This window comes from Pinus tabuliformis, chromosome 7, assembly GCF_031772625.1.
Source record: "Pinus tabuliformis cultivar Carrire ecotype Pingquan chromosome 7, CPIR1, whole genome shotgun sequence".
NCBI lineage: Eukaryota > Viridiplantae > Streptophyta > Pinopsida > Pinales > Pinaceae > Pinus > Pinus tabuliformis.
Window position 1 is genome coordinate 496,577,597 of NC_142293.1, and position 17,313 is coordinate 496,594,909.

The 17,313-nt window shown below is 36.5% G+C and overlaps 4 non-coding genes and 3 pseudogenes across 4 annotated transcripts; 5 read left to right on the forward strand and 2 right to left on the reverse strand.

The window, feature by feature from the left end:
- Positions 1–653: 653 nt before the first annotated feature.
- On the reverse strand, positions 654–1,025 carry LOC149248208 (putative L-gulonolactone oxidase 4 pseudogene; annotated as a pseudogene).
- Positions 1,026–7,638: 6,613 nt separating this feature from the next.
- LOC149248209 (putative L-gulonolactone oxidase 1 pseudogene) lies at positions 7,639–7,986 on the reverse strand (annotated as a pseudogene).
- Positions 7,987–9,664: 1,678 nt separating this feature from the next.
- Positions 9,665–11,353, forward strand: LOC149248210 (arogenate dehydratase/prephenate dehydratase 2, chloroplastic pseudogene; annotated as a pseudogene).
- Positions 11,354–14,465: 3,112 nt separating this feature from the next.
- On the forward strand, positions 14,466–14,556 carry LOC149248211 (small nucleolar RNA R64/Z200 family). Its single transcript, XR_016267800.1, has one exon. It is a non-coding gene; the product is annotated as a small nucleolar RNA R64/Z200 family (small nucleolar RNA).
- A 177-nt stretch (positions 14,557–14,733) lies between these two features.
- Positions 14,734–14,824, forward strand: LOC149248212 (small nucleolar RNA R64/Z200 family). Its single transcript, XR_016267802.1, has one exon. It is a non-coding gene; the product is annotated as a small nucleolar RNA R64/Z200 family (small nucleolar RNA).
- A 177-nt stretch (positions 14,825–15,001) lies between these two features.
- LOC149248213 (small nucleolar RNA R64/Z200 family) lies at positions 15,002–15,092 on the forward strand. The gene has a single exon (XR_016267803.1). It is a non-coding gene; the product is annotated as a small nucleolar RNA R64/Z200 family (small nucleolar RNA).
- Positions 15,093–15,269: 177 nt separating this feature from the next.
- Positions 15,270–15,360, forward strand: LOC149248214 (small nucleolar RNA R64/Z200 family). Its single transcript, XR_016267801.1, has one exon. It is a non-coding gene; the product is annotated as a small nucleolar RNA R64/Z200 family (small nucleolar RNA).
- Positions 15,361–17,313: the final 1,953 nt, after the last annotated feature.

Sequence of the window (17,313 nt, forward strand, 5' to 3'; positions counted from 1 at the left end):
AATAGCAGCAAAAAAGTGAATAAACATGGTCGTTCTTGTATATTAAACTGCATTCTAAAACCAAGGCGGAAATTAATACTCGTACACGAGTATTCCCATGGTCTTGCAAACAAAACTATAACAACATAAATACATGAGTAGCTTCATGCATGTAAGACATATTCAAACATCAAAAGTTAACTAGAATCTTAAAGTGTTTAACACAAGATTCACATGTAATTTTCTAGAAGAAAAAAACTACGTATACTTAGCTTTTATGTCCACAAGTTTATTCCACGTTCTTCAAGAACTGGTCGTCATAGCGCATGCTCAGGTCTTGTTAACTTGCATATTTGAACTCAAGTCTGCAGGTTCCCTGCCTCAGATCTGCAGCATTATAGCTCCAACGAAGAGCTGGCACACATACTCACTCTGCGTGAACAACCGCAACAGCCACGACAGGCTCAAATTCAAGATGTATTTCTGGAAAAGCTGTAATGCCTTTTTCGACGTCTTCCAATGTTTCATTGCAACACACCTTCGGCAGCACTTTACCACCCAATCCTTTCACCAGTTGGGCGCGACTCCTCTCAAAGTGTTCACACAGGCTCGATCCACACTTGGCACTCAATAGATTTCAAAACGACTTTACACAGTCCATAGATCTCAGCGGATCAACAACGCTTCCATGCAAGTCTTCTACGAGAGATGCTGTAGTTTCCAACGACACAGCTAACAACTCTCTGCGTAATGATTCTAAGAAGGCCGAGAGAATCCTTAGCCGCATTCAGGTCTGGATGGGATTCATCGAAGCTCACAACACTCACATAACCCGGAGGCGAAGGTACCACCAATCTCATGCCAACAACATACTCATGAATTGCACTTCCATTATTGAACAGAGAGCTGCCATGTGCCCCGGTGCTGAGCCGCCTTCCGATGGTAATCCCCTCCCAAAAGGGCGAGTGAGGGAGAGCCAAATTATGTTTAGCAGCAGCATCTATAACTTCCCTTAGAGACGCTCCACCTCCTACGGTAATCGTCATTGATCCTTTTTGTCCACCCCAATACCAAGAATCAGTTCTCAATACCAAAAATCAGTTCCGAATCCAAGAATCAGTTCCGATACTAACTGCTAACTATCCCCGCCATTTCTCTCACAAGCCATCCCGTCGTTGGAGGGCGCCCTTAAACCTAGCCTCATCGCAGGAATACCCATCAGACGTGGAGCTTGAGGGGAAGGTGGTTACCTCAACCCTCTCTCCAGAAGCCTAACCGTCAGATCCATACCCCCACGATCGCACGGGGAGAAACTATACAAATGTCAAAGGGACGAGAAGCTTCCCCTTGTTCAGTTCCATGGAAATCAAGAATCGGTTCAATAACTGATTCGTAAGTTTTGTAACTTAGAATTACTTTTACTCAGGGTTAATCACGATAGGGATATTACATACTCCCCCCCTTAACAGGAACACCGTCCTCGGTGTTCATCTTTCATTGGAACTTTAGACTTTAGTCATGGTATTACCATCTAAACCACACAAAATGTGATCCTTTCTCTTTGAAAATCAACGATTCCATTCCAAGAAAAGACGACAAACAAAATAGTAATGATATAGTCATAAGAAATATCATTAGTTATAAGCATCAATAGTTGCAAAAATATGCAACTTCTAATCGCCACCATTTGGCCCTTATTCATTCATAATAAACAATTCTCTATGTCAACTTACCATTACTTACCATCTATTCTTGGAAATCATGAATACTTTCATGTAAGCCTTTTAATAGTGGTTGGACAACTCTTCAACCCTCCATGGTGAGTAATTCCTGTAATATATGACTAACAAACTCAATCACATTAGTCACTATATTTTGAGTCAAATGAAATACGTTTGACTAACAATCAATTGTGCAGTGCTAGATGATTTCTAAATCACGGTACTTTTACAAGTACTTAAAGAGCACTAACACTAATCATCAAATGATAAATCACTGCTCACGTGCACACTGAGCGAATTCTCACTAAAGGCATCCGGAAAGTGCTTCTAGATGTACCAAAAGAGCACCTAGCTCTCTAATCATCAAAACAGTCAATCACTGCATCATTTGGAAATGGTCTTAGCCCCTACTAAGACTTTCACAAAATTAATAAAATGATACAGGAATTAAAATTTCCAATAACTTCTTATTGAACATTAAATTCATTCCTGTTGAATGTGCATAACACATTTCACACAACTATATATAGAATTTATTTTTAACATCACATACAACTGATTGGTTAATTCCTTTAGCCATGAAAATCACAATAGACTAAAGAATTCCCAACCCATGGGAACTGGTTTCCACAACCAAATCGAGTCATTTTCACATCCAGACAGTTTCTTTGATAGAGACCTTACCAGGTCTAACATGGAATTCCACTGGCCAACCAGCTCAAGAATTCCAGGGAGAGGAAATCTGGGCAGACAGGTACCATCAACCCCTCCGGGCAGGTAGCTGCCATCAACCCAACTCCGGGCAGACAAGTACCATCAACCCCTCCGGGCAGGTAATTGCCATCATCCCAACTCCGGGCAGACAAGTACCATCAACCCCTCCGGGCAGGTAATTGCCATCAACCCAAGGCATTCCAGCCTTTCACAATCCGGGCAGACAAGTACCATCAGCCCCTCCGGGCAGGTAACTGCCATCAACCCAAGGCGTTCTAGCCTTTCACATCTATCTGCAACTGTCTGGCATGTTAAATTTCTCTGTTATCAATCTTTCCCAAAGTAATTTACATAATGAACCATATAATCATTATCATTAACAAAATAAACATGCATGTACACCATGCATTTACACTTATCCCTCATCATGGGTCCACAACATCTAGATTGATGGGAAACATATCTATCATACACGTTGTATGCATGCAAATTTCCCAAATAACATAATTCATGCATATCATATAACATCATTCTTTCTCATTTATGATTGCAATTCACATTGCAGCAATTTACGTGATGAATTTTCTTGTTGCCATTAAGCTACCACAACTTAATCCCATCAGCAACGTTAGTTATAAATATGCATCAGTTAACACGTATTCAATTTCCAAGCATTTTCATGCATATAATATTGTCATGTATAAAAGCATATGCAAATATTCATTAATGTATGAATGTCAACAACAACTGAGTTAATAATCTAAACATTTCCAATTTTTCCATAGTCTGTTGTCTTAATTCAAATCGTCATTAATGGAGTATTATCTTACGTTTACTATGGCCAACATTGGCCATGCGTCATTAATATAATATACCACTTGTCACAATGACTAATCTTTGTGCATACCATTGCTTATCATATAAGCCCTTCTTTAATGTATGCAACACATATTCCCTTCACTAGAATACTACCATCATTTCATACAACAAACTACATACCTCTTCCTTAAAGGAAGTCATTTTAACCTCATCCCTTTCAGGGAATTATTAAAGATATTCATCTTTATGCATAAAAATCAAGATACAGAACAAGATTTACTTATCCATCCAAAATCAAGAAATCAACACAACTTATCTAGCAAGACAATCTCTTCAAAGATTATTGTCTTCAAGAAAGTTAACATGATCACTTCCTCTATGTACACACAGAGTCATAATTCCAAAGTCACAATAGCTACCATTATGCAACATGTCTTTTCCTGACACAATTACTTTACTTCATTGCACATTGTTCTTTTCATGAAACAAGTAAGGATTTTGTTTCTTGCATGAACACTATTCTAATGTGTCTTTATTTTCAAGAAAACTCTCACAAAATCCTTCATCTTCATGCATGAAGTATGCACACTCTTAGAATGAAACTATATTTATGTATATATATATAATATACTCTTTCTTCAAAAGTTAGAAGTGAATATCTATGTGCCTAGAAGCACATCGTTAGCTATCTTTATCATGCATGTAATGCATAATCATTTCACTAGAACTTAGAAACTAACTAGTATCATAATGCAATTAGCATATATATATTTTCCAATAATCTTTTATCAAATTAAAAAAATACATATTTTAATTCAAGAAAACTTGGCCACCCTTCATGCTATGTCCTCAGGGCGTTGATATGCCTCATCTTCTTTTCTCAAGAAGATACTTTGGCTATATTTAGCAAGGATTTTATTCCAAGAAAAACAACAAGAGACAAACATTTCTCTCACAAGACTCACATGTAGTCTTACTAGGAGGAACTACCTATTCTCTTTACTAAGAAAACATATAAAATAACCAATTCTTTTACTGCAAGTATTATCATATTTTCTCTACCAAGAAAACATATAAACAATCAATCTTTACTGTAGAAATCAACCCCATGATATTTCCAACTGTTTAGTAAAACGCCACTGATTATTTTCTATAAAGAATAGAGTTACCTATCTTTTCCTTGGTTCAATATGCATAACTAACAAATTAAACCACCCTTACCGGAAGCAATTGCTCTACTTATGCAATTAGAAGCATGATCTCCTAAGTGTCACACATGCACCAGAGTTACCACTTGATGCTAGATGCAACAACTATCATAACACTACTGTGTGACCATTTCAGAATAATGACTTCAAGGAGACATTACGAAAATCATTAACATCAACACATTATAGTTATCATTTTTCCAACTCCTTAAGCATGGTCAAAGGAATACTCACATGCACACCGAGCGCTATCTAGACATCCCTAGACTTAGAGTCTTTTGCAAGATTTTGACACCCAAAGCTTGCGCTATCTGGTCATCACCAGACTTAGCGATTTATTTTCCCATCTCCGTCTGTCCCTACAGCACGGTCTTCTTCCTTCTCCTTGCTTCCTTTTCCTTTGGAAGCATCTATAGTTGGGGAAGGTAGTTAGAGTTTACTGAAAACTGTATTAACACAGGGAGTCTATTTATGAATAATTACTGCATGTAATCATACCATGAATGGGTCTTAGAAATGTTACCCTACTGAACATGCCTCTACAACTAACTTCACCCTGGAATGCAACATGCATAAGAAATCCACCATTCCCATAGTAGAGATAAATTCAACCATTGTTAAATCGAGGCTCCAATGGTTTTTTATCTTCTAACAAGTAATGATTAACATAAACACATACCATGCTAATGGATTTCACTTAATTAGAGGTTAATCATCATTAAATCTATTAAGACATATGCATATACTATTCTTCATGCATTCTCATGGTGAATAAAATTAAGAACTCTTCTCATGAACAACTGGAACTATAGCACAGAGAGAGTAAAAATCTTCATACTCACATTCCATGCATGTGACATCAATCAACCTTCACTTATTTTCGAATTGTAATAATCTTAAGTCCAATTCAATTAATGCATATAAGTTCTATGGGTTAGTCATACAACACTAACCAATCTCAACTACCCATCGTCTTCATGCATCCATGACAAGACTGAATCAAAAGTTAGTTATGACAATCAAGTCTCGCTACTTGACTCATTGCATGTTTTCAATATCTAAGGGGTTCTTCTAATGTCCTTTTTAAACAATTTTTCATCCTACTCAAGGATGTTCCCCATAATTTATATTCATGCATTGACTCATTAAGTTTCGTTCATTGTAACTTCAATTTTGTTTAATAAATGAATCATGGTTATTGCCATATTTGCAAAGCAGAAGTTGGTAGTTGATTGTCACTTTCCTCAATGAGTGTTCAATATTGTTCTTAAGTGTAATGAGTGTTCAGTATTGTTCGTAAGTGCGACAAAAGTTTCATTGTCTTTTATCCTCATCAGGAATCTAACGTTATGAACGTAGTTATGCAACAACTAATTACTTACTACTCAAAGCAGTCTAAACACGAATCACACTTATCATGCCAAAAATAGTGTACTATGTAAATCAATATGTGAATGATTAGACTCATACCTGAGTTAATGCCCACTAACGGCGTACCTCAATTTCTTTTCCGCTTACCAATTCCCAAAGGCGCCAGTACTGCAACCTTTAGCTCTGATACCACTTGTCATAACCCCGATAACCTCGCATGTAAAAGTAGGGAGTTAGAAGTTTTTATATAATTACCACAAGTAATTAATCAATTCACAACTCCACAAATCATCATTAACCGTAGATATACTATTCATTATTACATCAAGGAAATTGCCATCAAAGACAGTAAGTTTCATAACCATTGCATAACCTTTCGCCACCATTGTAATAACATAAACTGTCTCATGAATCCTTGCATCCATTTCTTGATATCCTTAAACATATTAGATAATCATGTACTAAGACATTATAATTTTCACATCAAATAAAGAACCATCATCAACAAGGACTCATCATTATCAATGGACACAAAAGGCAATCACACCATTTGAACACCAATTTACCCTGGAAACCCCGTAGGGTGAAAACCAGCAAACGTTTAATCTTATTATTAAACGCTCGTGAGGGTTTTCATCCCTCACTCAATGGCTCATAAGGGATTTCATCCCTTAACCATTGTTATTAAAATCATTACAATGAATTATCATTAAGCTGTCACATAACTAGCTAAAAGCTAACACAGTTTTCATGTAATCTTTTATTTACATACCGCCACATACAATATTCCTTGTGGCATGATTGTTCTAGCAATGTGTGTTCCTGCTACTCGAACTCATCTGCATGGACCCTTGATCCTCTTCCTGCCACAACCTTAAACATCACTTTTCTGTGGCACCATTCGCCATCGTTTTCCTGTCAATGCTGTTGACAACAAGCTTGGGCAACAAGAATTAGATACCATATTAAAGAACCAATAATCAATGTTTGAAAGAGATCCTTTAGCATCCACTCATATGCATAAGCAAGCATGACTTACTATTTAACTAGCAAATATACCCAAATAATATTGTTTGACCTCCACAATGTTTACTAATGCATAACTCTCTTTAAGAGTTTAAACTCATTAGTTCATGTAAACCAAGAAAAGAATCAAAACCAGATTCCTATTGTCCAAGATAAATCTTCGTAAATAGCAGCAAAAAAGTGAATAAAAGGAAATTAATACTCGTACACGAGTATTCCCATGGTCTTGCAAACAAAACTATAACAACATAAATACATGAGTAGCTTCATGCATGTAAGACATATTCAAACATCAAAAGTTAACTAGAATCTTAAAGTGTTTAACACAAGATTCACATGTAATTTTCTAGAAGAAAAAAACTACATATACTTAGCTTTTATGTCCACAATTTTATTCCACGTTCTTCAAGAACTGGTCGTCATAGCGCATGCTCAGGTCTTGTTAACTTGCATATTTGAACTCAAGTCTGCAGGTTCCCCGCCTCAGATTTGCAGCATTATAGCTCCAATGAAGAGCTGGCACACATACTCACTCTGCGTGAACAACCGCAACAGCCACGACAGGCTCAAATTCAAGTTGTATTTCTGGAAAAGCTGTAATGCCTTTTTCGATGTCCTCCAATGTTTCATTGCATCACACCTTCGGCAGCACTTTACCACCCAATCCTTTCACCAGTTGGGCGCGACTCCTCTCAAAGTGTTCACACAGGCTCGATCCACACTTGCACTCAATAGATTTCAAAACGACTTTACACAGTCCATAGATCTCCGCGGATCAACAACGCTTCCATGCAAGTCTTCTACGAGAGATGTTGTAGTTTTCCAACGGCACAGCTAACAACTCTCTGCGTAATGACTCCAAGAAGACCGAGAGAAACCTTAGCAGCATTCAGGTCTGGATGGGATTCATCGAAGCTCACAACACTCGCATAACCCGGAGGCGAAGGTACCACCAATCTCATGCCAACAACATACTCATGAACTGCACTTCCATTATTGAACAGAGAGCTGCCATGTGCCCCGGTGCTGAGCAGCCCTCCGATGGTAATCCCCTCCCAATAGGGCGAGTGAGGGAGAGCCAAATTATGTTCAGCAGCAGCATCTATAACTTCCCTCAGAGACGCTCCACCTCCTACGGTAATCGTCATTGATCCTTTTTGTCCACCCCAATACCAAGAATCAGTTCTCAATACCAAAAATCAGTTCCGAATCCAAGAATCAGTTCCGATACTAACTGCTAACTATCCCCGCCATTTCTCTCACAAGCCATCCCGTCGTTGGAGGGCGCCCTTAAACCTAGCCTCATCGCAGGAATACCCATCAGACGTGGAGCTTGAGGGGAAGGTGGTTACCTCAACCCTCTCTCCAGAAGCCTAACCGTCAGATCCATACCCCCACGATCGCACGCGGAGAAACTATACAAATGTCAAAGGGACGAGAAGCTTCCCCTCGTTCAGTTCCATGGAAAACAAGAATCGGTTCAATAACTGATTCGTAAGTTTTGTAACTTAGAATTACTTTTACTCAGGGTTAATCACGATAGGGATATTACAACATTCTTGTTTGAAATTATATAGTGGAACTTCCTTGAAAAAGACAAAGTGAGACTAGCCATTTTAAAATGATTAAATATTTAAAGAATAAATTTTATAGTTAAATATTTCAAAGGGGTTAGATTTAATGGTGAAATGTAAGGTGTTATTCACCATTGAACATGGGTCACGGTCTTGTGACGGTTGCTTACAATGAAAACCATGGGAACACCTTGATATAATGGTTGAATGAGTGCAACAAAGGCTCAAAAGCGATTGTATCCAATGATTAAAAGTGAGGAGTTTTTCACCATCAAACAAGATTTCATTTAAATCAAATTGGATGGTAAGAAGAATGGCATAACTCAAATTTTATATTGGGGTAATTAAAGGTTTTTATTTTTATTTTTTTGGTTTGAAATTTAGTTAATTTTTTTTATATGTAATATGTAAATAGGATAAGGAATTCAATTTACTATTTAATAGGGAGGAGTGCTTTAATAAGATATTTGATTAGATATTTTAAATTATATTTTTAAATATTAAACATATTTAGTATTTTAAATAAATTTTTAGAAAGATATTTTAAATTATATTTTTAAATATTAAACATATTTAGTATTTTAAATAAATTTTTAGAAAGATGGTGTAGATTTTATAGCGTAAAATTATGATTTTTTTAATTAAATTTTTAATAAAATAAAAAAAACCTAAGATCTATTTTTTTCTATATTTTTATATTTTTAGCTTTTTGTTAATTATTTTTTTTTTATAATTTTCCCCAAAATTTATTAGATTTTTTTTACATTATCTAATTTTTTTTCATTGATTTCAAAATACAAAATATTGCATAGTTCACATATTTATCTTGGGATTACAATTCACTTCTTTCATATAATTCACTTCTTTCATATACTTAGGTATGACACTAAACTAATAGACATTGAATCGAATGATCATCTCACACCAATGCAGCCTTAATTCAAAAGTAAGTAAAAACATAGGTGTGAGCGATTACGGCATTCGTGTTGGAGGCATATACTTTACCTAACTAACAACTTGATAAGGGGAGCATGGAATAGAATTTTGATACTCTGTGGGGCCAGTCGACACAGAAAATTTCGGTTGCCGTTTGACCTAATTGCGCTTCCATACGTTTACCGTTTCATCGAACGCATTCACACCTCAGACACCACAAAGACGAGTCGAAATGTCACTCTGCTCACCTACTCTTCCCACACTGAATTGCATTTATACTTTCCTCCCTCACGTTATTCCTCGGCAGAGGTTCTCACATCTCTGCGAATCTCTCCCTAACATCTCTGCTAATCTCTCCCCCGCTACTTGTACTCTATTCCCATAAACAAATACACATTGCCCTGAGAGACCAGTAGATTAATTAGATGGCTCTGGCTTTGAAATGTGTGTTTCTTCCAACAAGCTGGGAGGCGCAGCTCTTCGGCGTCAGGGACAACGCCTTTGCCGCCTCCCGCTCCCGTTCCTGCAGACGCCCGACATTTACTGTAACCAATACGTTGCGAGGTACGGGCAAAGCGAGGCCCATATTCGATACGCTTAAGGTTCCTGGGGTACAACGACCTGCCCACTTAGAGACGACGTTGTTAGATCGGCTAGAAGGCATTTACAAGGAGAAGGTCTCTGGCAATAGCGATGCGTTGCTCCCCATGGAGCCCCTCTGGACGGGACCTTCATTTGAGGGGAAGCCGGTGAGAGTGGCGTACCAGGGCGTGCGCGGTTCTTATTGCCATGAGGCGGCAGTTCGAGCCTTCCAGAGGTGCGATGCCCTCCCCTTCGAAGAGGGAATGGAATCCGCCTTCGAGGCGCTGGAGTCGGACGCCGCCGATAGGGCAGTGGTGCCTGTGGAGAACTCGCTAGACGGAGTGATTGAGAGGAACTACGATTTGATGTTACGCCATCCCGATCTCCGTGTGGTGGGTGAGATACTGTTGCCCATAAATCATTGCCTGCTGGCAGTGAGAGGCGCGAGGAAGATGTGTTCTTTGAAGAGAGTGATCAGCCATCCGCAGGTGCTCGCGCATTGCCAGAGCTGTCTCGCGGCTCTTGGCGTGGAGGTGGAGGCAGTGGATAACGCTGCGAGCACGGCTCGTTTAGTAGCGGAAAACCGCATAGACGACACGGCCGTCATCGGCAGCGAGATTGCCGGGCGGGAATATGGTCTTCAAGTGGTGGAAAAGGAAATACAGGACGACTCGTCAAATACCACCAGATTTCTGATTCTGGGGAAGCCCAACAAGAAACACAATAACTCCTGGGTACACCTAGGTTCGAAGACAACGGTGGCTTTCTCGTTGAAAAAAGGAACGGCGGATCTGTTCAGGGCGTTGTCGATATTCGCTGCAAGAGACATGAAAGTGACAAAGATCGAAAGCCGCCCTCACCGCGAGAACCCCCTGCGTATGGTGTCGAACGAGTACAGTTCCAATTGTTATTTTGAGTATGTTTTCTTCGTAGATTTGGAGAGTCCCATAGCAGAGGATCATCCAGGCAGCGTGCAGATAGCTCTGGATCAGCTCGGTCAGATTGTCAGTTTTCTGAGGGTGGTGGGAAGCTACTCCACCATTTCCATGGTTTAGTAGCTTTGTTTATTTTACTTTTGTAAAGGATACAAAGATACCTGTGCAGGCTTGTATAGTTGTGAAGTGCAAGATAAAGTGCGTTTTCTTCATTGTAATCGAAATGATAGGTCGATGGCCTGACCTCCATCAGATTTCTTAACAGAAGCGTTGTCATAAATCTGTACAGTCAAATATGTGAAAAACGTCATCGCTGACATGTGGTATATATCATAATAATTATATATATTAAGCATGTAGTCAAAAGCTGAAAATGGGATTCTTATTACAGGTGCACCTAGTTTTGGTTTTGGTCAAAATGGGGTTGCGGTTACAAGTGCCCAGTTTGCTTGGGCGCGGTCGTTGTAATTTCAGTGCACGTTGCGTAAAGTGGGTGGAGTACCAAATAATATCTAAAACTATTTGTTTCATGGTAAAGTTATACTGGAAAAAATTGGTAGAATCTGAGCATTAATTTGGTCAAAGTTTTCTTGAAAGATATCCGGAGCTTGAGAGTATTTAAAAATATATGAAGTAAATCCAAAATCTTTACAAACGTTGAAATGGTATGAATCTATCTTTTTAATAGACATTTTGCTTTTCAAAGCAAACTTCCACAAGTTTCGGCGGTTAGTCCCATCACACAAATTTTGGCGGTTAACATATTACACAAATTTGCAAACCAATATTACTTAATTAGTAGCATGAAATCAGCGACTACAACAACATTTAATTTAATTTAAAATTTTGCTTGAACTAATAAAATCAAATACTATCATATAAATCAGATCTACAAAACATAAGATAAATATTTATATACAATATAAATAAGTAAATTTGGAAAAATAAATGTTCATAGACAAAACAATCGGTCCAAGAATAACAACCTCCCTTGTCATGTGTATTGGGGAGAAAACACGTTAGTTAGCTTACACAGTTTAAACGACGGAAACAATTTTATTAAAACTTTAAACTAGCAATTGTTCCAAAAGGTGCAAAGAGAGGTCAATAGGATTGTTAATTTAGAATTGTTGAATAGTAAAAATTATATTTTGGTTTGAAATAATAATTATTGTATTAAATTTAGTTGTTTACATTTACATATACTCTTGGTATGGATATCATTTGGAAATCGTTTATCTAGGTCTTATCCTTTCATCGTTATCTAATAATAAACCAAAAAATATAGTCCATGACCCAAAAACAAAAAGACCAAATTAAATATTTTTAATATTCAACTAAAAAATCTAGCCCATAACCCATTTTTTTAATCCAAATTAAATACTTTTGGAAGATCTTTGCCACAAATCAAAGAGTGCTTTTTGGTGGAGTTAGGATAGTTGGGATTGGAAAAACATTTAATTCATTAGAAATATAATTAATATTATAATAATAATTTTTACAATTTAATTAAAATCAAATGTAAAAACATAGTATCTCATTACAAACATGTTTCTTTCCAATTTTTACGTAATATAATAAAATATTAAACCATAGGAAAAAATGATATTTTGTCATAAAAACATGTCAGTAAAGTGTACCCTAATGGCTTGTCCACTCTCACATATTAAACCATAGAAAAAAATGATATTCTGTCATAAAAACATGTCAGTAAAGTGTACCGTGATGGCTTGTCCTTCACGTTCTCTTCCCCACTCTGACATCCTAAGCCATGGCTGACTTGGTCATCTTGTAGAAGCTACTTGATCCCTCTTATGATGCTTGTGCTCATGATACCCGATAACATATTTTTATTTACCTCTTAATCTTGTCTTTGGAGATTTTAATTTTTAATGATTTAAAAATAATAATAATAAAATAGCTACACCTATTTAAAAATCATGCATGAATATAGCAACAATATCTAGCAATAATAACATAAAATATACCAAGCAGTAATTTATATTTAACATTGTTATTACAACATTGTTTTATTAACATTTAATGAAATGAATGATTCTATCAACAATGTTGATGTGTGAGTTTGTTGTGTTGTTGGTACATACAACAACCATTGAACATTTAATGAAATGATTGATTTTATCAAATAATGCGGATGTGTGAGTTTGCTATGTTGTTGGTAGATACAACAACAACCATTGAACTTTTTAAATGTGATACTTATTCATGTGCCTCGTAGCCCTTGAGTAAATCTTATTTATGTGTCTGGTAGCCCTTGAGCAAATCTTAGCATTTTTAGCTTGTGGAAAAAACAAAAAAGAATTGTTGAGGATCCCACCACAAATTGGAAATATTAAAAGAAAAATATTATTTATATTTTCAAATTTTAATTTACAATGTAATCATAGCCATTATCTAAAGTTTTAATATCACTTTGATGACTAGACAAGAAAACCATACAATAATATAATAGATCGAACTGTTACTTTGTAAATCAAATCAAGTAAATTAATTATCGGAAATAAATCATTAAATAAACTCAAAATTAATAATAATAATAATAATAATAATATTGTTTACAAAAGTGCTTTAATTATAAAAAAATATTAAATGGGTCAATTTCACAAGTAGAATTACACTTCTGTAATTTATATTTTAAAATGAGATGTCTTATAAATCACCTCGAGAGATTTGACAAAATGATTTCACTTTATTTTGCTATCTAACTTCAAAGGATGGTAGTAATGGCAAGGGTGCTTTAAAAAAAATATTATTTTGATATGAAAACATATTTATCAATTGCTTTATAGAAAAAAAGCACCACCATCAAACATTCCAAAAATCTCATTTTCAATAATTATTTAATAATAATCTTATTTCCAAAAAATAATTTTAAATATTAAAAAAAGGAGCCACCCTCGAAACATGCCAAAGTCTCATTTTCAATAATAATTTTATAATAAATCTTATTTCCGAAAAATAATTTTAAATAATTTAATAGAATTTCATTTAAAAAAAGAAATTTAAAATAAGATATTATAGAGGAAAGAAATGAAATGAAAAGTAAAGGCACTTATTTGAAATGTCGTTTGTTAAATTTTTTAATGACAATTGACGTAGATACTGTGGGCGGTGAGGTGTTCAATTATGATGACAAGGATGGGAAGAGGAGGTGGTCCGGTGAGATGATGGGGAAGGCAAGACTCAATCTTCTGGTGTAATGACGAAGATTGAGTTACCCAAAAAAAAGTTGTACACCTAATAAATCGCATTATTCAACTAATAAATTATATCGAGACTTCATTTGGTGTCCCATCATCCGACGTGGATGTAGAGTTGTGTGCCATTAGCACATGTGGTTATTATATATATATGAGACCTTGGAATATACAAGCTTTAACACGTGGCACGAATGGCATAGTTTCATGGTAAAATTTTATTCCATGTTGACATACTTGAACTGTTGCCCACAGTAAGCAAAAGAGTAGTCATCCATGGCGAAATGTGGATGTAACAAACACGGAGTAACCTCTTCTACGTGTTAATATTCTCTTACGACCAATAATATGAGAGCTAGTTTCTGGGATTTTTCGTTGTGGGTTTTAGCGATGATGAATGTTACAAATATTACACATGTTAGACTTCGGAGATGGACACCATCGATGAGACATATGTTCATTATGAGCAGAATAAGTAAAGTATTGTGGGTGACTTCAACATACTTGAACTGTTTCCCACAGTAAGCAAAAGAGTAGTCATCCATGGCGAAATGTGGATGTAACAAACACGGAGTAACCTCTTCTACGTGTTAATATTCTCTTACGACCAATAATATGAGAGCTAGTTTCTGGGATTTTTTGTTGTGGGTTTTTAGCGATGATGAATGCTACAAATATTACACATGTTAGACTTCAGAGATGGACACCATCGATAAGACATATGTTCATTATGAGCAGAATAAGTAGACTATTGTGGGTGACTTCAACATACTTGAACTATTTCCCATAGTAAGCAAAAGAGTAGTCATCCATGGCAAAATGTGGATGTAACAAACACGGAGTAACCTCTTCTACGTGTTAATATTCTCTTATGACCAATAATATGAGAGCTAGTTTCTGGGATTTTTTGTTGTGGGTTTTTAGCGATGATGAATGTTACAAATGTTACACATGTTAGACTTCGGAGATGGACACCATCGATGAGACATATGTTCATTATGAGCAGAATAAGTAAAGTATTATGGGTGACTTCAACATACTTGAACTGTTTCCCACAGTAAGAAAAAGAGTAGTCATCCATGGCGAAATGTGGATGTAACAAACATGGAGTAACCTCTTCTACGTGTTAATATTCTCTTACAAGCAATAATATGAGAGCTAGTTTCTGGGATTTTTCGTTGTGGGTTTTTAGCGATGATGAATGTTACAAATATTACACATGTTAGACTTCGGAGATGGACACCATCGATGAGACATATGTTCATTATGAGCAGAATAAGTAAAGTATTGTGGGTGACTTCGGAGATGGACACCATCGATGAGACATATGTTCATTATGAGCAGAATAAGTAAAGTATTATGGGTTGTTTTATTACCTCTCTCATTGCTTTCATATGTTTTATATTGGATCTCTATTGTTTGTTATCATGCATTGATTAGTATAGCTAGTGGATTAATTGTCATAGACACATACATATAGATGGGTGGCCGGGCTCCTTATGAGGAGAATGTAAGGCCATTTGATGAAAAGATGAATGCTGGATCGACTACCAGAGCGATTAGTCTTTAAGTGCATTTTGTTGTAATGCCATGAATTGATTTTATATACCGAAGTGGCGAGGCTGAATTGTGATTCTTTTGATTTGTTTTTGCCTTTGATTTGCCATGGTTTGTTTGGTTTTTTTTAAACATCTCTTAAAAAATAATATGGTGGACGACGCTTTTGAAAGTTTGTTTTTGGGAAGTTAGATGGGTTGTAATTATAAATAAGTGAATGAATAATAGTGTTCTTTTCACTTAAAAGCTTAGATTTTACACTTGTTTTTATTTTGGGTAATGTTTGGATTCAATACGTGTGGATGATGGGTAATGTTTGGATTCAACACGTGTGGCTCATTTCCATTATCTTGGCTCATCTCCATTATCTAGGGAAAATGATGAGATGAGAAATCTAAATTTGTTCAGATTATTCCATCATTTCTCATGTCTTTCGTGTCTCGAGCCATGTTTAATGGTCGCTCAAATAAAACAATGTGATGGATAAACTATTCATATCACAGAACTCAACTCCTTAAGAAATATTAGGTATTTTTTTCCCTTTCATGATCTGGCAATGTTTCCATGTTGTTTTTCTATATTACATCTGTAGAAAGGAAGTAACCCTCTGCTGCTCGATTTTCTGCATTTAGTCTGACCTGGACCTAACATGGATCTGTTTGTAAATGGTAGGCATAGGCCTTATTAACAAGGTTTACTGCAATTTGGTCTACACCTTGTGGCCAATCTGGAACTGTAGATTAGAATCTTCGGTGATGGGTTTCAGACATATCAACAATTTTGTTGCGTTTTGCGAAAGGATATTACATCTGATTTTTTGTCATGGACCTATAATTTCCGTAGTCTGGAATGCATGCAATTTTGCAATGTAAGTGGTAAAGAATTTTTTGGGATGGGCGGCCTGTTGATGTAGGTATTGTGAAGAGGAGTGTCTTGCAATCTGCTTTTATGGTGTGGTTCGGCTGCTGATAGGTATTGCTTTTATTTTATTTATATTAAATTAAGATATTAATCATTCATCGACATTACAACTATTATTTCATGCGCCAAATTTCAAACAAAACATTGTCCTAAGGATATCTATGTTAGAAATATGCACCTAGAGGTGGAAAGAGTGGAAAAACGCCGTGTCGTTTATAGAGACGAGAACATCGTTCACTTACAGATTTTGTCCCTCTGCAAGGAGTATGATTGAAGGCAACATGTTTCCCTTCTTCCATACTTTACCGTGAGGAAGAGGTCTTTGCTTGCATGGCTTTTCAATGATATCTCTGGCAATATTGCAGAGTCCAAAGAGCCGCCAATGGACAATGATATGGTATCAACTGAGGACCGACCGACTTCATGAGAACTACTGCCCGTTTCTGCACCTCCTACGCTTTTCCTGTCATGACTGAGAAGACGCTTGCGGAGATGGTGAATGTAATATATAGTTTCGAGTACAACGCTGATTTTGTCACTCTGGAAATTAGAACGTTTGATATGTTTTATTGGTATAAGAATGTCTGACAATATTAGACACGCCATTTTCACTCCAGCAATGTTCATCATCTCCGATCAGGAACATGTTATGATATGTTGACAGAGTGGTCTTAACAGTACCTGTAATAGAAATATTGAAGCATCAACAGTGCGTGAAATTTGGATGAATATGTTTTCCCTGAGGCAGAAAG